The sequence below is a fragment of the Arachis stenosperma genome, chromosome 6 (assembly GCF_014773155.1).
Source record: "Arachis stenosperma cultivar V10309 chromosome 6, arast.V10309.gnm1.PFL2, whole genome shotgun sequence".
In the NCBI taxonomy this organism is placed as follows: Eukaryota; Viridiplantae; Streptophyta; class Magnoliopsida; order Fabales; family Fabaceae; genus Arachis; species Arachis stenosperma.
The window spans coordinates 71,266,508-71,289,845 of NC_080382.1; positions in this window are offsets into that span (position 1 = coordinate 71,266,508).

Genomic DNA, 23,338 nt, shown 5'->3' on the forward strand with positions numbered 1-23,338 from the left:
GATCCTTCTAAGGTAGAAACGGTGATAGAATGGGAAAGACCGACGACTATGACGGAAGTCAGGAGCTTTTTGGGTTTAGTCGGATATTACCGAAGATTTATCGAAGGATTTTCCTGGATTGCGCTACCAATGACAAAGTTGACAAGGAAAGAAGTGCCATTCGTGTGGACGTCAGAATGCGAGAAAAGTTTTCATACTTTAAAGTAGAGATTAACTTCAGCACCTATTCTAATTCTACTGGAACCGCATGAACCGTTTGAGGTATATTGTGATGCTTCTTTGAAGGGTTTGGGTTGCGTGTTGATGCAACACTGGAACGTGGTGGCTTACGCATCGCGTCAGCTAAGACCGCATGAGGTAAATTACCTAACTCATGACTTGGAATTAGCGGCGATTGTGTTTGCACTAAAGATTTAGAGACACCACTTGTACGGAGTGAGGTTTAGCGTCTTTTCTGATCATAAGAGTCTCAAGTATATCTTTGATCAGAAAGAGCTAAATATGCGCCAGAAAAGGTGGATGGAGTTGCTTAAAAATTATGGTTTCGAGTTGAGTTATCACCCTGAAAAGGCGAACGTGGTAGCAGACGCTTTGAGTCGGAAATCTTTAACAATTGCTTGGATGAGAATCAAGGAAGAAGAGCTAGTGGATAAGTTTGTAGATCTTAAGCTGGATATTGGTGAAGTTGCCCGAAGAGCTTGTTTGAACCAGTTACGTATCTCAAGCACGTTTAAATCAGAAATACAAAGGGCTCAGCAAGATGAGCAGAAGCTTCAGCAATTGTTTCAACCAGTTGGTGATAAGAGGCGCGAAGAATTCACTAAGGATGAAGAAGGGTTATGGAGATATAAGGGGAGGATTTGCATACCAGATGTTGGGAGTTTAAGACAGGACTTATTGTTGGAAGCTCATAACAGTGGGTTTTCTATTCATCCCGGGAGTACGAAAATGTATTATGACCTGAAGAAGATGTTCTGGTGGCTTGTGATGAACGGTGATGTAGCAACAGTAGTATCCAAGTGTTTGACTTGTCAAAAATGTGAAGATAAAGCATCAAAAGCCATCGGGAATGCTACAGCCTCTTGAGATTCCTCAGTAGAAATGGGAAGGAATTGCTATGGATTTTGTGACCGATTTACGAGGACTAGGTCGGGATTTGATGCGATTTGGGTGATTGTGGATCGCTTAACCAAATCTACTCACTTTCTGCCTATCCGAGTAAATTGTTCTATGGAAGAGTTGGCAAGATTGTACGTCAAGGAGATAGTAAGGTTGCATGGTGTACCATCAAGCATAGTATCGGACCGTGATCCCCGATTCACTTCAAGGTTTTGGGAAACTTTGCAAAGAGCCTTCGGTACGAAACTATGTCTTAATACCGCATATCATCCGCAAATAGATGGACAATCGGAAAGGACTATTCAGACGCTGGAAGATATGCTGAGAGCATATGTGTTGGATCAACCCGGGAGTTGGGACTGTTAGATGCCATTGGTGGAGTTTGCATACAACAACAGTTTTCATGCGAGTATTGGGATGGCTCTGTATGAAGCATTGTATGGATGGAAGTGTACTCTGTTGGTATGAATCACGTGACGCAAGTGTTTTGGGCCTAGATTTAGTAGCAGAGACTACTGAAAACATTAAGAAGATTCGTGCAAGGATACTAACTACCCAAAGTCGACAGAAGAGTTATGCGAATCAAAGAAGGAAACCGTTAGAATTTGAAGTGGGAGAACGTGTATTTCTGCGGGTTACACTGACAACTGGGATTGGAAGAGAAATCAAGACTAAGAAGTTGAACCCAAGATATATAGGACCGTTTGAGATTTTGAAGAGATTTAGGCCCGTGGCGTATCAAGTTGCTTTGCCACCTCATCTGTCTAACTTGCATGACGTATTCCACGTGTCACAACTTCGTAAGTACACACCGGATGCGTCCCATGTGTTGGAGCCTGAGTCAATTAAGTTGAAGGAGAACTTAACTTTTCAAGTAATGCCAGTGAGGATCGACGATACTTGTGTGAAGAAGCTGCGAGGAAAGGATGTTTCATTGGTTAAAGTTGCTTGGGAGTGAGCAGGAGTAGAAGAGCACACTTGGAAATTGGAGTTTGAGATGCGAAAGGACTATCTCGAGCTTTTCTCAGGTAATTCAAATTTTGAGGGCAAAATTTCTTATTTGGTGGGGAGAATGTAAAAACCGCAACTAATCAGCCGGTTAATTAAGTGATTAATTACCCAAATTAGATTCCGAAAAGTTATAGAGAGAATTTGAGGATTTAATGGTGATTTTTGGACTCAGTGGGTCTTTTTGAGTCAGAAAATGTGATTTCTACAAAAAAACGTGAAAAATCGCGAACCGGCAGTTGACAGTTCAAGTTTGCCCAGTATCGCATGAGAAAACTGAAAACTGTCAAAAACCTTAGAAAAACATTAGAAATGGAAAACCGGGCGTTAATTTTAAAGGTTTGGCCTGAAGTTGGGACGAACGGGCTAAAAATGGTAAAGGGTTGGACTGGGCCCAAGTTGGGCCCAAGCCCAACATATAAAAGGGTTCATAAGTGAACCCATTTCAGCATAACACGTAAACAAATACACTCACACAACTGAGAAATAGAAGAGAGAAACCCCATGAGCACTATTCATCATCAACTTCCAAAGCTCATATCTTGAGCTAGAGAGCTCCGATCGTCGCACCGTTTGCGGCTATGCGTTCCTTGTGAATAGCTCTACAAAAATCATATAAGAAACTGGTAAGGAAAGCTCGAATTCCTCTCAGTTTCTCTCCTCAAAATTTTGGGTTTATAGGGTTTTTGATTAAATGAGTTATTGTGATTTTGGATGTTTAAGTTTGCTCTAATCCTTGCTTAGCCTTAGATTCTTGCTATTAAATCTATGGGAGAAGGTAAAAGCCACTAAACCCTTGTGAATTTATGTTTATTTGGAACCCTAGGTTGATTTGAGGTGATTTGTATGTATATAGTTTGATTTTGTGGCTTTGGGAGCTCTTGGAACTTATTTGTGCTTATTGGAGTGGATTTGAAAGCTTGGATTGTGGTTGGAAGCTTGTTAGCGCTAAGTTGGAAATTGGGTGCATAAAGAGAATCGGCCAAGGTATGGTTTCGGTTTTCTCTATGTAGTATATAATATTCATGGACACTTAGGCTAGTGACCTATAGGATAGGTATGAATAATAATGGTTGAGGAATTGTGAATGTTGATGTATGATGATTTATTGTGAATTAGTGATGATATGGTGATGATGATTAATCGTATGAATTTGATAAGTGAATTGTGATAATATGTGTGATGTTGGTATGGATGAATTGGTAAAGTGATTGGAAAATGTGAGATAAGATTGATTAGAATGTGTATTATGTGATATATTGATATTGAGAAGGAGGAGGATGATACATGAAGGAAAATGTGGTAAAGTTGGGGTGTTAAGGCACAACAGGTCAGTTTGGATGAAATATGAGGTTTTGAATAGTTTTGGTATGATTTGGAATGTGTATGGTAAGAAATTGTGTACATGATGAATTTTGGTAAAATTGGGATTTTGATGAATTTTGTTCGATCATAACTTTTGCCTCGGTTTTAGAAATTGATTGAAATTTATTTGGAATTAAAGATCTTTGAAAATTCTTTAATTTGATATAAAGTTTGCCAAATTTGAAATTTTGTAGAGGAAGTTATGATCATTCAACATTGGTGTTAAAAATCTGAAATTCTACAAAGTTGCAGAATTTCATGATTTCTGATATGTGCGGGCGCACACTCTTGTGCGGACGCACAGCATGCAAAAATTTTGACCTGTGCGGACGCACACACCTGTGCGCACGCACAGGCAGGGAAGTGCATTCTGTTTGCCACGCTAACACAGCTTGTGCGCGCACATTTCTAAGGAAAAACTTCAACCTATGCGGACGCACATGTTGGGAAGGCCAATCTGTTGGGGGCACTGGCACGGGTTGTGCGACTGAACAGATTCTGAAAGTTTTGCCACCTGTGCGTACGCACACATTTTAAAATTTCTGGGACGTGCGCACGCAAAGACCCCTGTGCGGCCACACACGTCCTGTTTCTCAAATTTACTTATTTTTCAACTATTTTACCTTGCCAACAAGGTTGTAAGCTTCTATAATACCGTTTTAAGACTTTTGGGCTTGGTTTTGAGTATTAGCAAATGGAGGCCTATACTTCTGGCGAGCGGAGGATGGTTTGATGCCACATGAAGGGTGTTGGATACAAGAGATGAGGAATTATGATTTGCTGATGTTTGGAAACTGAATTGTGAATGGACAGTGGTTGAGATGAGTCGGGAACTCAGATTGAGATGATGGATCTCTGTATACTGAAAATGGTTTTTGGAAACCACTGAAATAATATTTTTACTGAGATTATGAGACGCTATGCGCCTGGCAGGGATGGTGGTTAATCCCGCCTGTCGAGGTAGCGGCGGCGGCTTAAGGACGGTTGTTAATCCCGCTTATGTTGAGATGTGAGGTCTGAGGCAGAGTATCCCGCTCGCATCCCTTCAGATCTATAGGGCGTGCAGGCGCCGATACCTAGACAGTGATCCAGGCACTATATCTCGGGGGTTCCCATATGAGAAATCCGAAGGGCAACGTCTCCATGGAGATGTGTCTGGTTGGTAGTTAAACCGACAATGTGATATCACAGCTGGTAGGGTAGGCATTCATCATATGCATTTTCTGTCTGATTGTATGCTTTGTTTACTTGAAATGGCTTGCCTAATTGAATAACATGCTTACTTACTATTTGAATTATTTGCCTTATATGCTTCTACTTGTGGTTTACTTGCATTGTATATTACCTGTGCTTTCTACTGGGATTGAGGAGGTTCGGAAGGCGGTGGCGATGGGACCGCATGGAGGATCGGTTGGTGAAGACTGTGGGATACCAGTGTTTGTTTAGAGTAGAAATCCCCTAGGATAGATACCAGTTTTATTTAAGTCAAGTTGGTATATTATGCTTATTTGTTTTAGAATGCTTTCAAGTTGAATTTTGTGATGGATATGGAGTTTAGGATTGCCTTTGGCGTCCTGGGGTCTTATATCCTACATCACTGGGCACTGTTACCATACTGAGAACCTCCGGTTCTCATACCATATCTTTGTTGTGTTTTTCAGATGTAGGTCGAAACCCACCTCGGTGAGTTACTTTTGATGGTGATAGTAGCGGAGGATCTTAGATTCTCTTGGAGTCTTTTTGGTTTATTTTGTTTATACATCTCTCCTTTTGTATTTTGATTTTCCTAGAGGCATATATATGAGAGAACAAAAGTTGTATAAGCTGTTTTCACTGTATGGTTCCGTATATTTCTATATGGCTGGCCGACTTAAACTCTGCGAGTCGAGGCTAGTTCCTTATGATATACACTATTATCCTATTATCCTATTTATATTTCATCTATATCTTGTGCCTTAAGTTTGTAGCCGATTTAGTATACTTTGCGCTTTTAAATCCTATTTTGAGCTATATTCTTCATCGGGCTTCTAGATTATACTACTCTTTCTATGTATATATATATTATGTATGAGCTTAGAACTGTCGTAATCTCTGGTTAACCTTTGCTTTACGATGCGAGGTAAGGCTTAGGCTAATTAGGGTGTTACATCCTTCTCATTAAAGTACCACTCAGATAAGCCTAAGGTCGCCGGCTCAGTGGATGGCTGCGACCTTTCCCTCTTACTGGAGGTGGTCTTAGCTTTGCCTTTCCCTTTGTTAGACATCTTGAAAACAGAAATTACAGGATACAAATTTTAAATAAAGTAGAGGGAAGAAAAGTAGGTAAATAAGTGAGTAGACAGAAAAATAGTAACAGAAGGCGAGTGAGACTCAATCATGAAGTGAGTTTAAAGAAATGGACTCTTGGAATGCAAGAAAACTGAAGTCAAACAACAATCAGGGTACAAACCAAGAATTCATACAATTATAGCAAGATGCTTGTTTGTTAAGCAACAACAATTATCATGCCTCAAAAGGAAACTAAAATAATTAGTTGGCAACTAAAAGAAAAGTTAAAGAGTCAAATAAGTCAAGAGTTAGAAAAGTGGGTTAAAATTAGTGGCACGGTGATGTTGTTCTTAACCAAAATGTGTTCACAAAGTCAAAGAACAAGCAAGCTCACTTTCATGAAAACAAAGCAAATCATTGATGATGAAAGATGTAATTTAAGAAGCACAAAAGATAAACATAAGTTATCATCAATGTATTTCATCACTCAAGTAAAAAGGCACCATCAATAGCAACTTCAGAGAACCTCAACAGAAAGAAACAAGATTAGGCCAGTTAGAAAATTTACGAGACAACTTCAATGGTCGAGAAGAAGTTAAAATTGAAACAGGACCATTAAGAGGGAAAGTTTGTAACCTAACTTGAAAAATTCAAACATAGAAGAAGTTCAAAAATTTACTGGTCAACAAAGTTCTAATTGAAACAGAATTCCGTCAATTAGTTCTTTAATTCTACCAATGACGAATGCACATAAGAGGGAACCAAAATAAAGACAGAGATGTTGACCGAGTGAATTTATGAATTGAACTTGGCCAAAATAAAGTGTACCAAGGTAAAAATAGCACCAAATTCAATTAACAATTTGCAACTTAATAGCCCAAATATTGTTTTGAAAATTTCAGCAGCATCCCGGCATTAAATTAGGCGTTCCCGAATTAAAACAAGCAGCAAAAACTCAAGTTTGTATGGATTCAAAGCAGTTCAGACAATAGCATCAATCATAATGTCATATGAACTCAGACAATAGCAACAATTTCAATCAGCAGTAACAGTTGCAACTCGTATGAATTTACATTATTAAGCAAAATAGCATGAAATAGCAGTAGCAAATCGAGATTGGCAACAACAGCAACATGTAGAGTCATAGAATATCAACATCATCATCACGCAGCAAAACAGATGAAAATCAACCATTCCAAACAGCATCAGTAGCAAAAACAAACCTAGATCCACTAACCAAAATCCTAAAACTACCTAACCAACTAGAATCTACTAAACATGCATCTCTAACTAACCTAATTGAGCAGAAATTAAGCAATGCTAACTATTCCACTTAAACAGAATGTAAAAAGAACGCAGAAAGGAGAAACGGGGGAAACCTAGTAAGGTTTCGGAGGCAGAAATAGAAACTAAAAGGGCGAGAAGAGCAGCGCTAACCCAGAGATAGCGGCTACTGATGGCGGTGTCGATGAGTAAAATGGCGGTGCTGAACTCAGGAAGCAAGGGAAGAAGCAAAGGCGTAGAAGAAATGTGGCTGAAGAGAAGTGCTTGAAGAATTAGGAAAGGTGGTTGAAGAGGAGAGGAAGGGAAGAAACTAGGTGGTGAGCGCCGGCGACAATGGGGCCGCGGTGGTGCCTGCGTCAGCAGAGAAGAGTGAACGGCCGAAAGAGAGAAGGAGAAGAAGAAAGAGGGAAGAAGAATAAGAAAAGAAGAAGGAGAGATGGGTGGTCCGCAGCGGTTCGGGGTCACCGTCGGCAGGTCCGATGGTGGTTGGTCGGAGTAGCTTGTGGTGATAATGGAGGTGGGAGATGTAGAACAGAAAGAGACGTTTATGGGGGTTGGGGGAGGATACGCGAATGGGTAGGGCACTGCGCGAAGGGGGTTAATGAAATTTGAATCCACGTGCACGCGTGGGTGGAGTGAAATGAAAGTGATGCGTACGCGTGAAGCACGCGTACGTGTCGGAAGAAATTGTGTTAAACACACAATTCCAGCACCGTTTTCGCGCAACTCTCTGTAACTTTTGATAGGGGCAGTTTTTTGGTACCACGCGTACTGATGATTGGATTTTTGACAGTTTAGAATTTCACTAATGAAATCTCGTTGTAAAGTATAGTTTCTAAACCAAACAATAATCCTTTCATACAAAAAGTTGTTTGTCACTAGTATAAACCCCTAAAATTTATAAACCGAAGTATTGGACCTCGGATCGTTCTCCCTAGGAATTGTAATGAAGTGTCTTGTTATTGGTTGTGAGTTATATTTGGGGTTTTTAAGATTTTGGACAAGAAACATAAATGGCAAAGAAAATAAACTAACAACTAACAAAGCTCTTGGTAAGATATGAGAATTAGAAGTCCTATCCTAGTTATCCTCCTCAATTGTGATGACAAATTGTCCATTACTCCCACTTAGTTAACCTCTAACCATGGAGGAAAGTCAAATGGATGAATCAATTTGATTCCTCAAGTCCTAATAAACTCCTAAAAGAAAGACTAGCTTTAGAGGCATTCAAATTAATTAGCAACTTTTAATTATCAATCAACAAAGGAATTAGATAACTCAAGTGTCACTAATTACTCTACCTAGGCCAAGAGGAACAAAACCTACACTAAAATCCAACCAAGCATTTCATCAAACACTTGGAAGGCATAAAAAGAAAGCATAGTAAATTGATAACAAAAATAGAATCTAACAACAATTATTGAAATGAATTAACAACAACAATCAAGGGAATCACAATTATCATGAATTACCTCAAATTGCATTATTGAAAGAAAACAAAGGAAGAACAATCTATCCAAAATAAAGTGAAAATTACAATTATTAAAGCATATAACTAGAAAGAGGAAGAAGAGAAGATTAAGAATTGGTAGAGGAAAAATGAATTAAAGCATGAATTAAACCTAGATCTAAGAAGAGAGATTAACCTAAACCTAACCCTAATTCTAGAGAGAGGTGAGATCTTCTCTCTCTAAAACTAACTAATCCTAATCCTAATGATGCTAAATGATGATTCCCCCCTTTGCCCCCTCAATCCTTGATCCTTTTATTCCTTTCTATCAGCAATTGGTGCCAAAATGGGTTCAGAAACCTTTCCAAATCGCTAGGCACGTGTTGCTTTAATGAAGTCATGAGCGGACTGCGACGCGTGCGCGCACGGTACGCGTGCGCGTCCCTGGCCGATTCTGCAATGTGCGCGCGAGCGCCTTGTGGAATCAAAGAGGAATTAGAATTCATCAAAATAAGGCTTAAAAAATATATTTTTACACTTAAGCACAAATACGGGAGAAATTACAAAACCATGCTGATTCATAGGCTAAATGCGAGAAAAAGTCATCAAAATACTCTAAATTCAATACAAGATAAACCCTAAAAATGGGGTTTATCAACCTCCCCACACTTAAACCTTAGCATGTCCTCATGCTAAAATAAGAAGGGACTAAAGGGGTATGACATTTATTAATATGCAACTAAACTATATGAACCTATCTAAATGCAATTACCTAAAGTGAATGCAAATGCTTAGTTCAAACAAATCAATTCCCAAGGAAACATGTGTAAGCACAAGAGTTAGGGCAATAGGAATTAGATCCAAACCACCATTGCATTGAAACTTATCAAGAGAAATTCAAGCTTGCAAGAATATAGATAATATGGGTGAACACATGTAATTGAACTTTTGAACCCTCATCGGATGTGTATCCGCTCTATTCACTCGAGTGTTTAAGGGTTAATTCACTCAATTCTCTTCTAATCATGTTTTCCAAAATTTGATTTTCTTCTAATAATCAACACCTATTCAATGCATGCATACATTCATTATGAGGTCTTTCATTTAGGTTGTAATGGGGTTAGGGTCACGGTAGGATCATTTATGGTTAAGTGGACTAGAGTTTAGATCTTGGATTAGCATAGACTTTCCCACCTAACCTATATAATGACCTATACAATTAAGTACTAATCTAACTACCTATTCTTCACTTTTTCTTACATATTCATGCATTCTATTCCTTGATTCATAACACTTTTGCATTGATTCCTTTTTATTGAACTTCACTTTGGGGCATTTTGTCCCCCTTTATTATTTTTCTTCTCTTTTTTTTCTATATTCCTTTTTTTTTCAATTTATTTTTCTCTTCTTTTTTTTTTCTTTTCTTTTTATACTTTGTACAAGGACATCAATTGCATAAGGTCTTATACATTCAATCAATACATGAATATGTTCCCAATTCCTAAATATGGAGGTGTACTACCCTTTTTATCCCATCCAATGTTCCCAAGCCTCACCATCTTTGAATAATAAGCACTCTCACTAGCCTAGGCTAATCGAAGATCCAAACAAGGACTTTTCATTGGTTTTCCGCCTTGGGCTTGTAATGTGCTAAAATGAGAACAAGTTAGTTAAGCATAGGCTCAAAATTGGCTAACAATGGAGAGTAAAAGGTAGGCTATTTGGGTAAGTAGGCTAATGAAATAATGGCCTCAATCATACAAATGCATGAATACAAGAAATAAATGGACATATAGAATCAAGCAATTCAAGGATCATAATCATAGAAAGAGAACAATTGCACACAAGAATGGAAAATAAGTGGTTATAAAATGCAACCACATCAATAGGCTCAAGTCTCACAAGCTTGTGTTCTTAGTTCAATACATGCTTCACAAAGTAGAAATTCAAGCAAGTTACATAAAAAATTTTCTTCAATCAATTGGGTTGGTGCCCTATAATTAAGTTCCTTCGAAAATTTCAATATTTGACTAAGCATTGTTGTGATTGAAAAATTCAAAAAATTCCTTAGTTTACCCTTTTCTTTTTCACTTATAACAATTTCTTATGCAAAAAGGGTGACTAAGTTTCACTTAAAACATGGGTTCTAATCACAACCACAAATTAAAAAGAAAGATATACACAAGAAGATATGCAAAAATGTATAAAGAAAAATCCAACTAAAAGTATGGAGTCTAGCATCTAAAGCATCTAAAAATATCCAAGAGCATCCAAAACATCTAAAAATCCAAAATACGCAGTAAAGGTATCCAAAACGAACCAAAATAGTAAGGGTATCCAAAATAAACTCAAAATGCATCAAATATATACAAAAGATATGCAAAGTAAGATAACTAGGAAAGTGGCCAAAATGTTCACTAGTCCTCTAATGATGCTACCGGTGACCTCCCCACACTTAAGATCGAGCATCGTCCTCGATGCTAAACCGGAGGATCAGGGGAAGGTACAACGGTAGGTGCTGACTCTGTCTGAGGCTGTGGGACCGGCTCCTCATGGGGCTGTGGAGTCTCTGTGGTGTCAGGTGCTGCTAGAGGTGCATCCTGCTGAGTCGGCTCATCAGCATCCTCCTCCTGACGATCCTGCTCATCGGAGGCTGGAGAGTCTGGAAGCGGAGGTAACTCAGCGCCCAGGGAGATGAGTGCCTGATCCATCCGATCCAGTCGGTGCCTGATGTGGTGCTTTTTGCGCTCCAAAAACCGAAACAGACGCTGAACCAGTAAGTAAGTCAGCTCAGGTGCTGAAGAAGGGGCTGCCGAAGAAGATGGAGCTGCTGCTATAGAAGAGGACGGGGCTGCTGAAGGTCCAGCTGTCCCTACCACTGATCTAGCCCTAGATCGGCGTCTAGTTGGGGGCTTCTCGTGCACCCAACTACCCTAAGGAATAGTAACCTCCTTGTCATCATCATCTGGGGGTGGTGGTATCACATCATCATCCAACCAGGGGGCCTCAACTAAGGCGGCCATACTGGTAACCAAGGTGGGAAACGGAAGTAGGCCACGAATATGTGCTCGCCACATACACTGCCGGATCAATCGAGGAAAATAAACCTCCTTTCCCTCCATGACACACCCAATCAAAAGTAGCATCTCCATAGGGATCTCAGAAAAATGAGTGGTGGGTAAGACATAGTGGGCAAATATCATCTGCCAAGTCTTGGCCTCTCTAGTCAGATGAGCAAATAGCATCCCCTTAGGCTTAGTGTTGTTCGCATCCATGACTCAAGTGGCATCTGGTAAAGCAATCATGCGCCTAAGCGCCTCATAGTCAAAGGTGATGCTGTGAATAGCTATCTCAGCCTGCTGATGAGCGCAGGTGCCATTAGTAAGATGTCGGCACTGCAATGCCTCCTCTATGGCTAACTCAGTAATCATTACCTTTCTACCCCTCAACTGAACTGAATCCAAAGTAGGACGGAAGAAGTTGCAATAAAATTTCTTAACCCAAGAAATGTTGATATCTGCCAAATCTCTATCAACAAAGTCCATACCCAACTCTAGGATCCGACTAGTAATTGCTCATCTCACATCATTGGGAAGGACAAGCTTCTTCTCAGTATTTAGTTTCGTCGTTCGATACTTGAAAAGGCGAAGCTCATAGTAAAGATTGTGAAACTTGGTTGGATCGGTAGAAGGTAGCAACTGATTTTCCTTTTCTTCGTCATTCAACGGATTCTTAGCATAATTCTTGTAAATGGAGGGAATAGAGGGTGTAGAATGTTTTCTTTTCTTGGGGGTAGTGGCTATAGCTTTTCCCTTGTTCGACATCCTGAAAAATATGATAGAATATAAGCAATGAAGCACTTAGCACAAAGCAAAGAAAGCATGTTCAGGATATCAATTGGCTAATGAACAATTATGACGTGAACAAGTAAGCATAAGTGAACAAGTAAACCAATAATGCAATGTTCACTAAAGTCAACAACTCATACTCATTAAGCAATAAAATCATCATACCTTTGAAAGAATGGTTAAAGAGGGTTAAATGTTAGAGGGAGTTAAATGGTTAAAGGAATTAGTAAGTTAGAAAAGTGGATTAGTGGCATGATGATATTTAGGCTCAAATAAAAGAGGAGTAGTGGCTCATGTTCACAATGATTGGTGCAAATCCCGGAAGTCAAAAGGAAACGGAAATTAGCCCAAATTTGCAATAGAGACTAAAATGAAAATAGATTTCTTGAAAATTGGGCAGCATCCTGGCTTAAAATTGGACGTTCCCGGATAGCAAAATAGCACAAACAGCATAGTTACAGCACCAGTGAAGCATAACAGCAATGGGATAGCATTTAGCAACGCAAATTGCATAAAAGAGCAATCCAAACTCAACATATAGCAGCCAAGTAAACAAACAGCGAAAATGCACAAACGGAGCACTTATCAGGCCTAGAATCCTCTATCCAGTCCTAGCTACCTAACAGCAATTATTTCTATCTATCCTAACATGCAAAGTTTCAATTCTAACTAACTAACAGAAAACTAACAGAAATGAAAAATTAATAGAAAGCAGAGTTGGAGTAAGAACCTGGGGGCAGAGTAAAAATAAATGGAAATGGGAAATAGGACAGGGAAGTATAGAAGCAGAGGGATTGAGCTGGGCAGAGCACCGCCGCGGAGGATGGCGGTCACGGCGAGGGTGCTGCTGGCAGCGACGAGGGAGTGAGAGACAGGGGCGGAGTGGGTAAGTGAGAGAGAGAGAAAGCGAAGAAGGGTTGGTGCTGATGGTGAGAGAGAGAGAGGCTGGCCGTGTAGTGGTGGTGGCCGGCGGAGCAGAGGCCGTGGAAAGGAGAGAGGGGAAAGAAGATGGTGAGAGGGAAAAGAAGAGGGAGGAGAGGTGTGCGACTGCGCAGTGCTCTTCGCGCACTAGGGTTATCTTCCTTTTGAATCGACGCAAGCGTGCACCTTGCGCGTCCGTGTACATTGATGAAATTAGGGACCTACGCGTGCGCGTACAGCGCGCTCACGCATGGATGGGGAAACTACGTAGGGATGCGTACGCGGATAGTGCACGCATGCGTGCATGGGGTTGGGCTGGAGGCTTAGAGTGGGCTCAGCGCGCGTCTAACTCTCTGGACAAAGGCTTGGAGTGGCGGCATCAACTAGGGCGCGTACGCGGCAAGTGTGCGTCCGCGTACATTGGTGGTGTAACATAAAGCGCGCAAGCGCGATCCATGCGCTCGCGTCCTTTCCTCCTTTTGGCATATGGGCGCGCACGCGGCATATGCGCGTCCGCGCGAGTTGAGTTGGGCTGGGAGCTTAAAGTTGGCCCAGATCCAGCGCAACTCTCTGGAGATTGGCTCAGAAGTTACAGCAGCAGATCGACGCGGACGCGGCAACGGCGCGTCCGCGTGCACTTCCTTGTTCTCGTGATCGGCGCGCACGCACGTAGTGCGCATCAGCGTGGGTTGTGTTAGGCTCAGGGCATAGTGTTTGCCCAAGAGAGGCCCAACTCTCTGGAATTTGGGTGATGATGCATCCGCTCAGGGACATGTGCGCGTACATCGTGCGCGCGCGTCTAACCCCTTTTTTTATTGCCTTTTAAGCAGAAAAATTGTGCTCAGGTGCTCCCTATACTGCTCACAACTCTTTATTCAATCAACCATCATACAATTCACAAAAATGCAATTTGATATTATTCATTTACTACTAAACACAACATACATGTGACTATGCTAACAATTAAGTTGTACAAACAAATTTATATGAAACCTCTACCTACAATGGCAACTCAAATCACTTATTAAGCAAAATTGAAAGAGAGTGGAAAGAGTTTACCATGGTGGGGTGTCTCCCACCTAGCACTTTTATTTTAAGTCCTTAAGTTGGACATGTTGAGAGACTCATTGTCATGGTGGCTTGTGCTTATACTCGTCTTGGAACTCCCACCAATGCTTGGTTCTCCATTGTGCCCCAAGATTTCTCATGGATTGAGCCAAGTGTTGATGGAGTTCTTCACAAGCTTGGGGCTCCCAAAGTTGATCCTCTTCTTGTGATCCGGGGTCCCACACTTTATTTTCACACCCGTCTAGAAGTTGATCATCATTATTAATCCATCCGGGTGGTGAACAAGACGAATTCTCTATGAAGTGCCCAAAAATCCTCCTAGACCCATCTATTTGAGCATTATTCCTACCTTTGTATTCAACTGTTGAAGTATCAACCAAAATGAGCCTTGATTTGCAACGCCAACCACGAAACATCTTTCGCTTACGCTTCATCCCACAAAGCATCCTAAGTTGACCATCCGTTTCAAGCAAGCCATACTCAAGTGGGGCAATAAAGCTAATAGAAATGAATTTTACCCACTCAAGTGAAGGTGTAGATGACAACCTAGGCAAAGATGCTTCCAACGATCTTTACAAAGCATAACCAACCCTCGTTCTTCTATTTCTAGGGACTTCCACCTCTTCACAAGATTTCTCTAATTCAACCCTTTGTTCATTAATTTTATCTAAACATTTTCCTTTACTCAAACTATAATTGGGAGGGTGAAAGAAGTTTATCTCCACAATATTTTCAAATGCACCGGGAGAAGGTTCTTCAAGTTCAAAGGATTCTCCACCACTAGGACTTGATGCTTGCTCTTCATTGCCATGGGAACTCAATTCTTGCTCTATCCCATCCAAGTCTTCATATGGAATATGCTTTGGAAGGTGTGCACTTTCCTCCCTAGCATCAATTTTAATCATCTTGGAGGGGTTTTCTTCAACTCTAAGTTCCCATGGAGGCTCCGCATCTCCTAAGTCTTCTACCACTTCTTCCTTGTCTTCAACAATTAAAGCTTCCTCCAATTGTTCCAATACAAAGCAACTTCCTTCATTTCCCACCGGAGTTTCCAATCTCTCCTTCATGCTATGTTCTTCATTCGATTCTCCACATCTAGCCATGGGAGTTCCTTGAGTGTTCAAGCATTGGGAAGCTAATTGATTTGTTACCACATCCAAGGCGGTCATGAATTGTTGCACATCTCTTGTCATCTCTTCTTGTCCTTGAACAAGAACACCAAGGGTTTCATCCATTAGAGATTGGGGTGGTTGGAAGGGTTCATCATTTTGGGGAGAAGATTCATAGTAGGAAGGTGGTTCTTCTTGGTAGAGTTGCGGTGATTCAATGTTTTCCATTCTTTCCACTTGTTGCACAACACACTCCATGGTTGCTTGAAATTGATCCAATGCTTCCTTGAGACGATCCCTTGACTCTTGTTCCTCTTGAATTATATGATTAGGATCATGTGGCTCTTGGTTCAATGGATATGAGTATTCTTCCATGGGAGGTTATGGTGGACAGTAGTATTCATCTTGTGGTTGAAAATTTTCATTTATTAGAGGTGGTTCATCTTGGTAATAATATGGAGGCGGTGGCTCTTGAAATTATTGATGTTGGAGTGGTGGTGGCTCCATGTGTGGTTCATATAGCTCATATGGTTGTTGGTAGGATGGATATGGATTAGGGTCATATGAAGGTGGTTGGTAAGAAGGGGCTTGTGAGTATGGTTGAGGGTTATGTTGAGGGTATGGATCATAGGCATATGGTGGTGGTTCTTGAAAGTCACATGACGATTCACCATAGCCATTTGATTGATATGCATCATAGAATGGCTCTTCTTCATAGTGCATTGGTGGAGGTTATTGCCATGAAGATTGATCATATGCATATGGCTCCTCCCACCTTTGAGTGTCCCATCCTTGATACACATCCTCATTATAGTCCTCATTTCCTACAACATAATTGGAACCAAACAATAATCCTTTCATACAAAAAAGTTGTTTGTCACTAGTACAAACCCCTAAAATTTATAAACCGAAGTATTGGACCTCAGGTCGTTCTCCCTAGGAATTGTAATGAAGTGTCTTGTTATTGGTTGTGAGTTATATTTGGAGTTTTTAAGATTTTGGACAAGAAACATAAATGGCAAAGAAAATAAACTAACAACTAACAAAGCTCTTGGTAAGATATGAGAATTAGAAGTCCTATCCTAGTTATCCTCCTCAATTGTGATGACAAATTATCCATTACTCCCACTTAGTTAACCTCTAACCATGGAGGAAAGTCAAGTGGATGAATCAATTTGATTCCTCAAGTCCTAATCAACTCCTAAAGGAAAGACTAGCTTTAGAGGCATTCAAATTAATTAGCAACTTCTAATTATCAATCAACAAAGGAATTAGATAACTCAAGTGTCACTAATTACTCTACCTAGGCCAAGAGGAACAAAACCTACACTAAAATCCAACCAAGCAATTCATCAAAAACTTGGAAGGCATAAAAAGAAAGCATAGTAAATTAATAACAAAAATAGAATCTAACAACAATTATTGAAATGAATTAACAACAATAATCAAGGGAATCACAATTATCATGAATTACCTCAAATTGCATTATTAAAAGAAAACAAAGGAACAACAATCTATCCAAAACAAAGTGAAAATTACAATTATTAAAGCACATAACTAGAAAGAGGAAGAAGAGAAGATTAAGAATTGGTAGAGGAAAAATGAATTAAAGCATGAATTAAACCTAGATCTAAGAAGAGAGATTAACCTAAACCTAACCCTAATTCTAGAGAGAAGTGAGAGCTTCTCTCTCTAAAACTAACTAATCCTAATCCTAATGATGCTAAATGATGATTCCCCCCTTTGCCCCCTCAATCCTTGATCCTTTTATTCCTTTCTATCAGCAATTGGCGCCAAAATGGGTTCAGAAACCCTTCCAAATCGCCAGGCACGTGTTGCTTTAATGAAGTCATGTGCGGACTGCGACGCGTGCGTGCACGGTATGCGTGCGCGTCCCTGGCCGATTCTGCAATGTGCGCGCGAGCGCCTTGTGCGCGTGCACGTGCATGGCTGATTTCACTTCTTTAACTTTTTATGCTTCTCTCCACTTGTATGCTTCCTTCCTTGCTCCCTTTGATCCATGCCTAGCCTATTTCAATCCTGGAATCACTAGCAAACACATCAAGGCATCTTATGGAATCAAAGAGGAATTAGAATTCATCAAAATAAGGCTTAAAAAACATGTTTTTACACTTAAGCACAAATACGGGAGAAATTACAAAACCATGCTGATTCATAGGCTAAATGCGAGAAAAGGTCATCAAAATACTCTAAATTCAATACAAGATAAACCCTAAAAATGTGGTTTATCACGTACACGTCGGGGACGCGCACGCGTGGGTTGGATTGTACACCTAGCACCCTACCAACGCGATTTTAGCGCAACTCTCTGTTCGTTTGGCTAAAATGTGAAATTGGCATCGACGCGTACGGGTAGGTCATGCGTACGCGTCACACCCTCTTTTTTTAGAGAAAATTAACAAGCTACCAGATTAACTTTAAACATTATTAACCCATTAGAAACACAATTTAAACCAAACAAACATAGCTAAAAATGAAAATTTAACTTAACACCAATATAAACAAAAGAGAAATTAGGAAGAATATACCATGGTGGGGTGTCTTTCACCTAGCACTTTTAGTTAAAGTCCTTACGTTGGACATTTGGTGAACTCCTTATCATGGCGGCTTGTGCTTGAACTCATCTTGAAACCTCCACCAACGCTTGGACTTCCAATAAGCTCCAACCTCTCTAAGTGAATTCACTAAGCCTTGATGAAGTTCTTCACAAGCTTTGAGCTTCCAAAGTTGATCCTCTGGTATTCCTGGATCCCAAATCTTGTTCCTACACCCGTCATTGAGTGGATCTTCATTATTCCAACTGGGTGGCAAGCAGTCCAAATTCTCAATGAAATACCAAACTTGTCTCTTATACCCATCTAATTGATCACCAATCCGACCCTTGCATCTAGCTATTGAAATCTCAACCTTGATGAGCTTTGATTTACAGCTCTAACCACTAAACATCCTTCTCTTACGCTTCATTCCACAAAGCCTCCTAAGTTGGCCATCCGTTTCTAGTATACCATACTCAAGTGGGACAAATAAGCTAATGGTGATAAGTTTTACCCACTCAAATAGAGGAGTAGATGGCAACCTAGGTGGAGAAGTTTCCAACGATCTTGACAAAGCATATTCAACTCCCGTCCATTATTTTCGAACGGCTTCCACCTTTTGAAAAGATTCTTCACCTTCAAGCTCTTCCTCATCGGATTCATCCAACTCTTCTCCGTCGCTCACATTATAAATATGAGGTGGAGAAAAGTCTACCTCAATGTTTCTTTCAATTTCATCGGGAGAAGGTTGGCTTGATTCGTGATCATCATCACCAAGGGAACTTGCCTCTTGATCGATTTCGTCTAATTCTTCATAGGGAATATGATTTGGAGGTTGTGTACTAGCCTCCTCAACATCAATTTCAATCTTCTTGGAGGAATACTTTACAATTCTAGATTCCCATGGAGGTTCGGCATCTCCTAAGTCTTCAACCACTTCTTCCTCTTCATCAATTATGGCTTCCTCCAATTGTTCTAGTAGAAAATCCCACTCTTTGTTCTCCACCGGAGTTTCCAATCTCTCCTTCATGCTACACTCTTCTATTGATTCTCCACATGTAGCCATGGGAGTTTCTTGAGTGTCCAAATGTTAGGAGGCTATTCGATTTATTACCTCATCCAAAACGACCGTGAATTTTAGCACATCCCTTTTTATCTCCTCTTGCCCTTGAAGAAGATCACGAAGGATGTCCTCCATTGGAGGTACGGGTGGATATGAGGGTTCACTGTTTGGAAGGCAAGGTTCATGATAGGAAGGAGGTTCATAATATGGAGATGGTTCATCTTGATAGGCATATAGAGGTGGTGTATATTGAGGTGGTGGTTCTTGGGAGTAATTGTGTTGGAATGGGGGTGGTTCTAAGTATGGTTCATAAGGCTCTTAGTATGGTGGGTAATGATTAGGGTCATATGGGGGTGTTTGGTAACATGGGGCTTGTGAGTACGACAGTTGAAAGCTATGTTGAAGAAGGGGTTCATAGGTATATTGTGGTGGGTATTGATTGTCACAAAGAGGTCCACCATACCCATTATCTTGGTATGCATCATGGAATGGTTGTTACTCATAGCACATTGGAGGGGGTTGTTGCCAAGAGGGTTGATCAAATCCTTGTGGCTCCTCCCATCTTTGATTGTCCCATCCTTGATGCAAGCCTTCATTGTAATCTCCACTTCCTACAACATAATTGTAACCACACTCATAGCCAAATGGGTGAGAATTCATAGTAGCAAATAAAAACAAAAACTAATAAAAATAAGCAACTAAGTCCTAAACTAACAAAAATTAACAAACAAGCAAAAAGCAAATATATACAATAACCAATAATAGGGCACACGTTTGTAATTTCCCCGGCAACGGCGCCAAAAATTGATGGGGAAAAAATCGTCGGTAAAGAATTCACAAATTAATCGCGCTGTAAGTATAGATCTAAACCAACAATTCAACCTCAATCAAATTTAATTTGTTTGTCACTTAAGCAAACCCAATAAAACTAACCGAAGTATTTAAGTCTTGGGTCGTCTCTCAAGGAATTACAGGGAGGTGTACTTATAATTGGTTATGGAAAAGTATATTTTTGGGGTTTTTAAATGTTGAACAAGGAATGAAAAATGATAATAAAATAAACTAAAACTAAGAAAAGCTCTTAGCAAGGATTGATAATTAGATGTCCTATCCTAATTACCATTATCAATTGTGATGGTGATTGCCTTTTGCTTTCACTTAGTTAACCTCTAACAACGAAAGAAAGTCAAGTGAGCAAAAGCAACTTAGGTTCACAAGTCCTAATCAAAGACTAGATTTAGTGAAGCCTAAGCCAACTAGCAAGTCTCAATTACCAATTAACAAAAGACTTTTGATAATTAAGAGTCTCTAAATGATCAATCCAAGTTAAGAAATATAAAAATCTAAATTAAAATCCTCCCAAGCATTTCATCAAACACTTGGAAGGCACAAAATAAAAATATAGAAAATTAACAAGATAATATTAAATCTAAACAACCAATTGCAAATATAAATGAAAACAAATGAAGGAAGAAGCAATAAACATAAAATATCTCAATTTGCATTAATAAGAAATTAAATGTAACATGAAGAGTTCATAAACTAAATTGGGGAAATAAACAAACCAACAAGAGAAGATAAACTAAGATGCTAGGATAATAAAAATGAAGAAGAGAAACTAAACTAAAGCAATATGAAAACCTGAATTTGATGAGACCTAAAGCTAAGAGAAACCCTAAAACCTAGAGAGAGGAGAGAGCCTCTCTCTCTCTAGAAAACTACATCTAAAACCTAATGTTGTGAATAATGAGAAGTGAATGAATGAATCTACCATTCTGCTCCACTCTGCAGCATCTAATTTGGATTTTTGAGCTTGAAACTGGGTCAAAAAGGAGCCCAGAAATTGCCCCCAGCGTTTTCTGTAAATTACAACACGTGACGCTCATCAGGCGTACACGTCGTCCACGCGTGCGCGTCGCTTCCAGCTTCTCAAAACTTCAACTTCTTGTGTTCTTTCCACTTTTGCATGCTTTCTTTCCATCCTCCAAGCCATTCCTGTCGTTTAAACCTTGAAAACACTTAGCAAACATATCACAGCATCGAATAGTAATAAGGATGAATTAAAATTAGCTAAATTAAGGTCAAAGGAGCATGTTTTCAACCATAGTATAGAATTAGGAAGGAAAATGTAAAACATGCGATTATATGCATAAACGTGAGAATAATAAGTAAAAATCCACTAAATTGAGCACAAGATAAACCCTAAAAATGGTGTTTATCATTAATCTCTGATGATACCCAATATCTTGAATGCATTTTTTGATTGAGTTAGTTAATGCTTCAAGTTTATGATCTTTTAAAAAATTTTGTATTGTACGCTAAAATGTTTATTCTCCCTAATTTTGTTGAACATATATAATAAAAGAAGCAGCACACATACGTATTTCTATAATTTGGTTAGATTTAGTAAAACATATGCTTAACCGCTAGTATTTTTGTTTTGAAAATCTAGTTTAGGCTTTATTTGCCGATCTTTAATTCGTTGGATCACAACCAAAATCCAAATAGTTTTTTCATCTATAGAAATATGAATCATTTTATTGTCGTGAGTAGTAACTCATGTGATTTCTCTCAAAATACAAAAGCACCAAGAGAAACAGTGTAACACCCTGTTACCTTAAACCTTACCTCTAGCCGTACAACAAAGGATAACAAAGTGTCACGATAGTTCTAAAGCTTATAATATATAATCTATTCATGAATTTATATAATTAGATGCCCGATGAAGGAATAAAAGCTCAAAGTTACCTAAAGTGGAATTTCACAACGCAAAATGTATACACACGGTATCTAAGCTCGTAAATACGAACAGAAAAAGATATAATACTTATAAAACCCTGTAGATAGTTCTAGGATACACAAGGTAATAATTGAATCAACAAGATATATATATAAGTATGATATACCAAAAAGAGGAACAGTCACAGCCTGCAGAGTTTAGGCCGGCTAGTCAAACTGAAATACAAAAGAGTTTTAGAAATTTAGAACAGCTTATACAACTTATCTCTCAAATCAACCCTCTAAGGCCATAAAGTATAGAGTACAAAGGGTGATAGAATAACTACAACAAAAGTAAAGTAAACTAAGACATAAGAACGATCATCCTCGGCTCTGTCACGATATCCATAAACTCACCGAGGTGGGTTACAACCTGCATCTGAAAAACAACAACATATGGTATGAGAACCAGAGGTTCTCAGTATGGTAACAGTGCCCAATATGTAAGATATAAGGTTTCGGGACTTCAAAGGCAATCCTAGAACTTCACATATATACAAATACTCAAGCTTAACGAAATAAATAACTTAAACCATAAACAGGGTTATCTAAACTTAGGGGATTTCTAACTAATACCAAATTACAATATTGTCCAACAGCCTTCACCAACCTACGCTCCACGCGATCCCATCGCCACCGCGTACCTAACCTCCTCAGCCCTAGATAATCACAGATAATGCAAACAAGTAAAACACAAGTAATATACATGTACCACAATTAAAACAACTAGCAAGTAAGCATATTATACATTTAGGCAAAAGATACAATTAAGCATAGCAAGCAAAACACATAGAAGATGTACATGATGAATACCTGTACTATTGGCTCGTGATATCACTTGTCGGTCTATAAATACCAACCCGACACATCCTTTCGGATGTCGCCTTTTTCTGCCACGTCCGAGGATATAGCACCTGGCACGTTTTTATTCCGAGGATATAGAGTTTGGCACACTATCGTTCCGAGGATATAGTGTCTGGCACACTCTTGCAGCAGAGAAGGAAAAACAACAACAACATCTGTTTCATCATAAATCATTCCAGGAATATAGTGCCTGGCACACTATCATTTCAAGGATATAGTGTCTGGCACACTTTCAACATCCAACAAGTCCATCAACCTAAAATATCATCGTCAGTCACCACCATTTTCTCCTCCTAATCCATTCTCAACTCTAAAGTCTCAACATTGCAGGAATATAGTGTCCGACACACTATCGTTACAAGGATATAGTGCCTGGCACACTACCTTTCAATATCCATCAAACTCATCATTCTTTTACAAGTTCTCAACTCATCGTAACCATCATCAACTTTTCATTTCATCATAATCATTCATCTTTCTCAAAATCTTCTCAAAGGCATACTTCACAATTCAACATATACTAATTTCGTCCACAACCTTCCAGAACCTAAGTCATCGGCTCTAGACTAATACAGAATTTCAATAATTTTGTTCACTAACCCATCTCTATTAGTCATAAGGCCTAATTACTAGTTAGA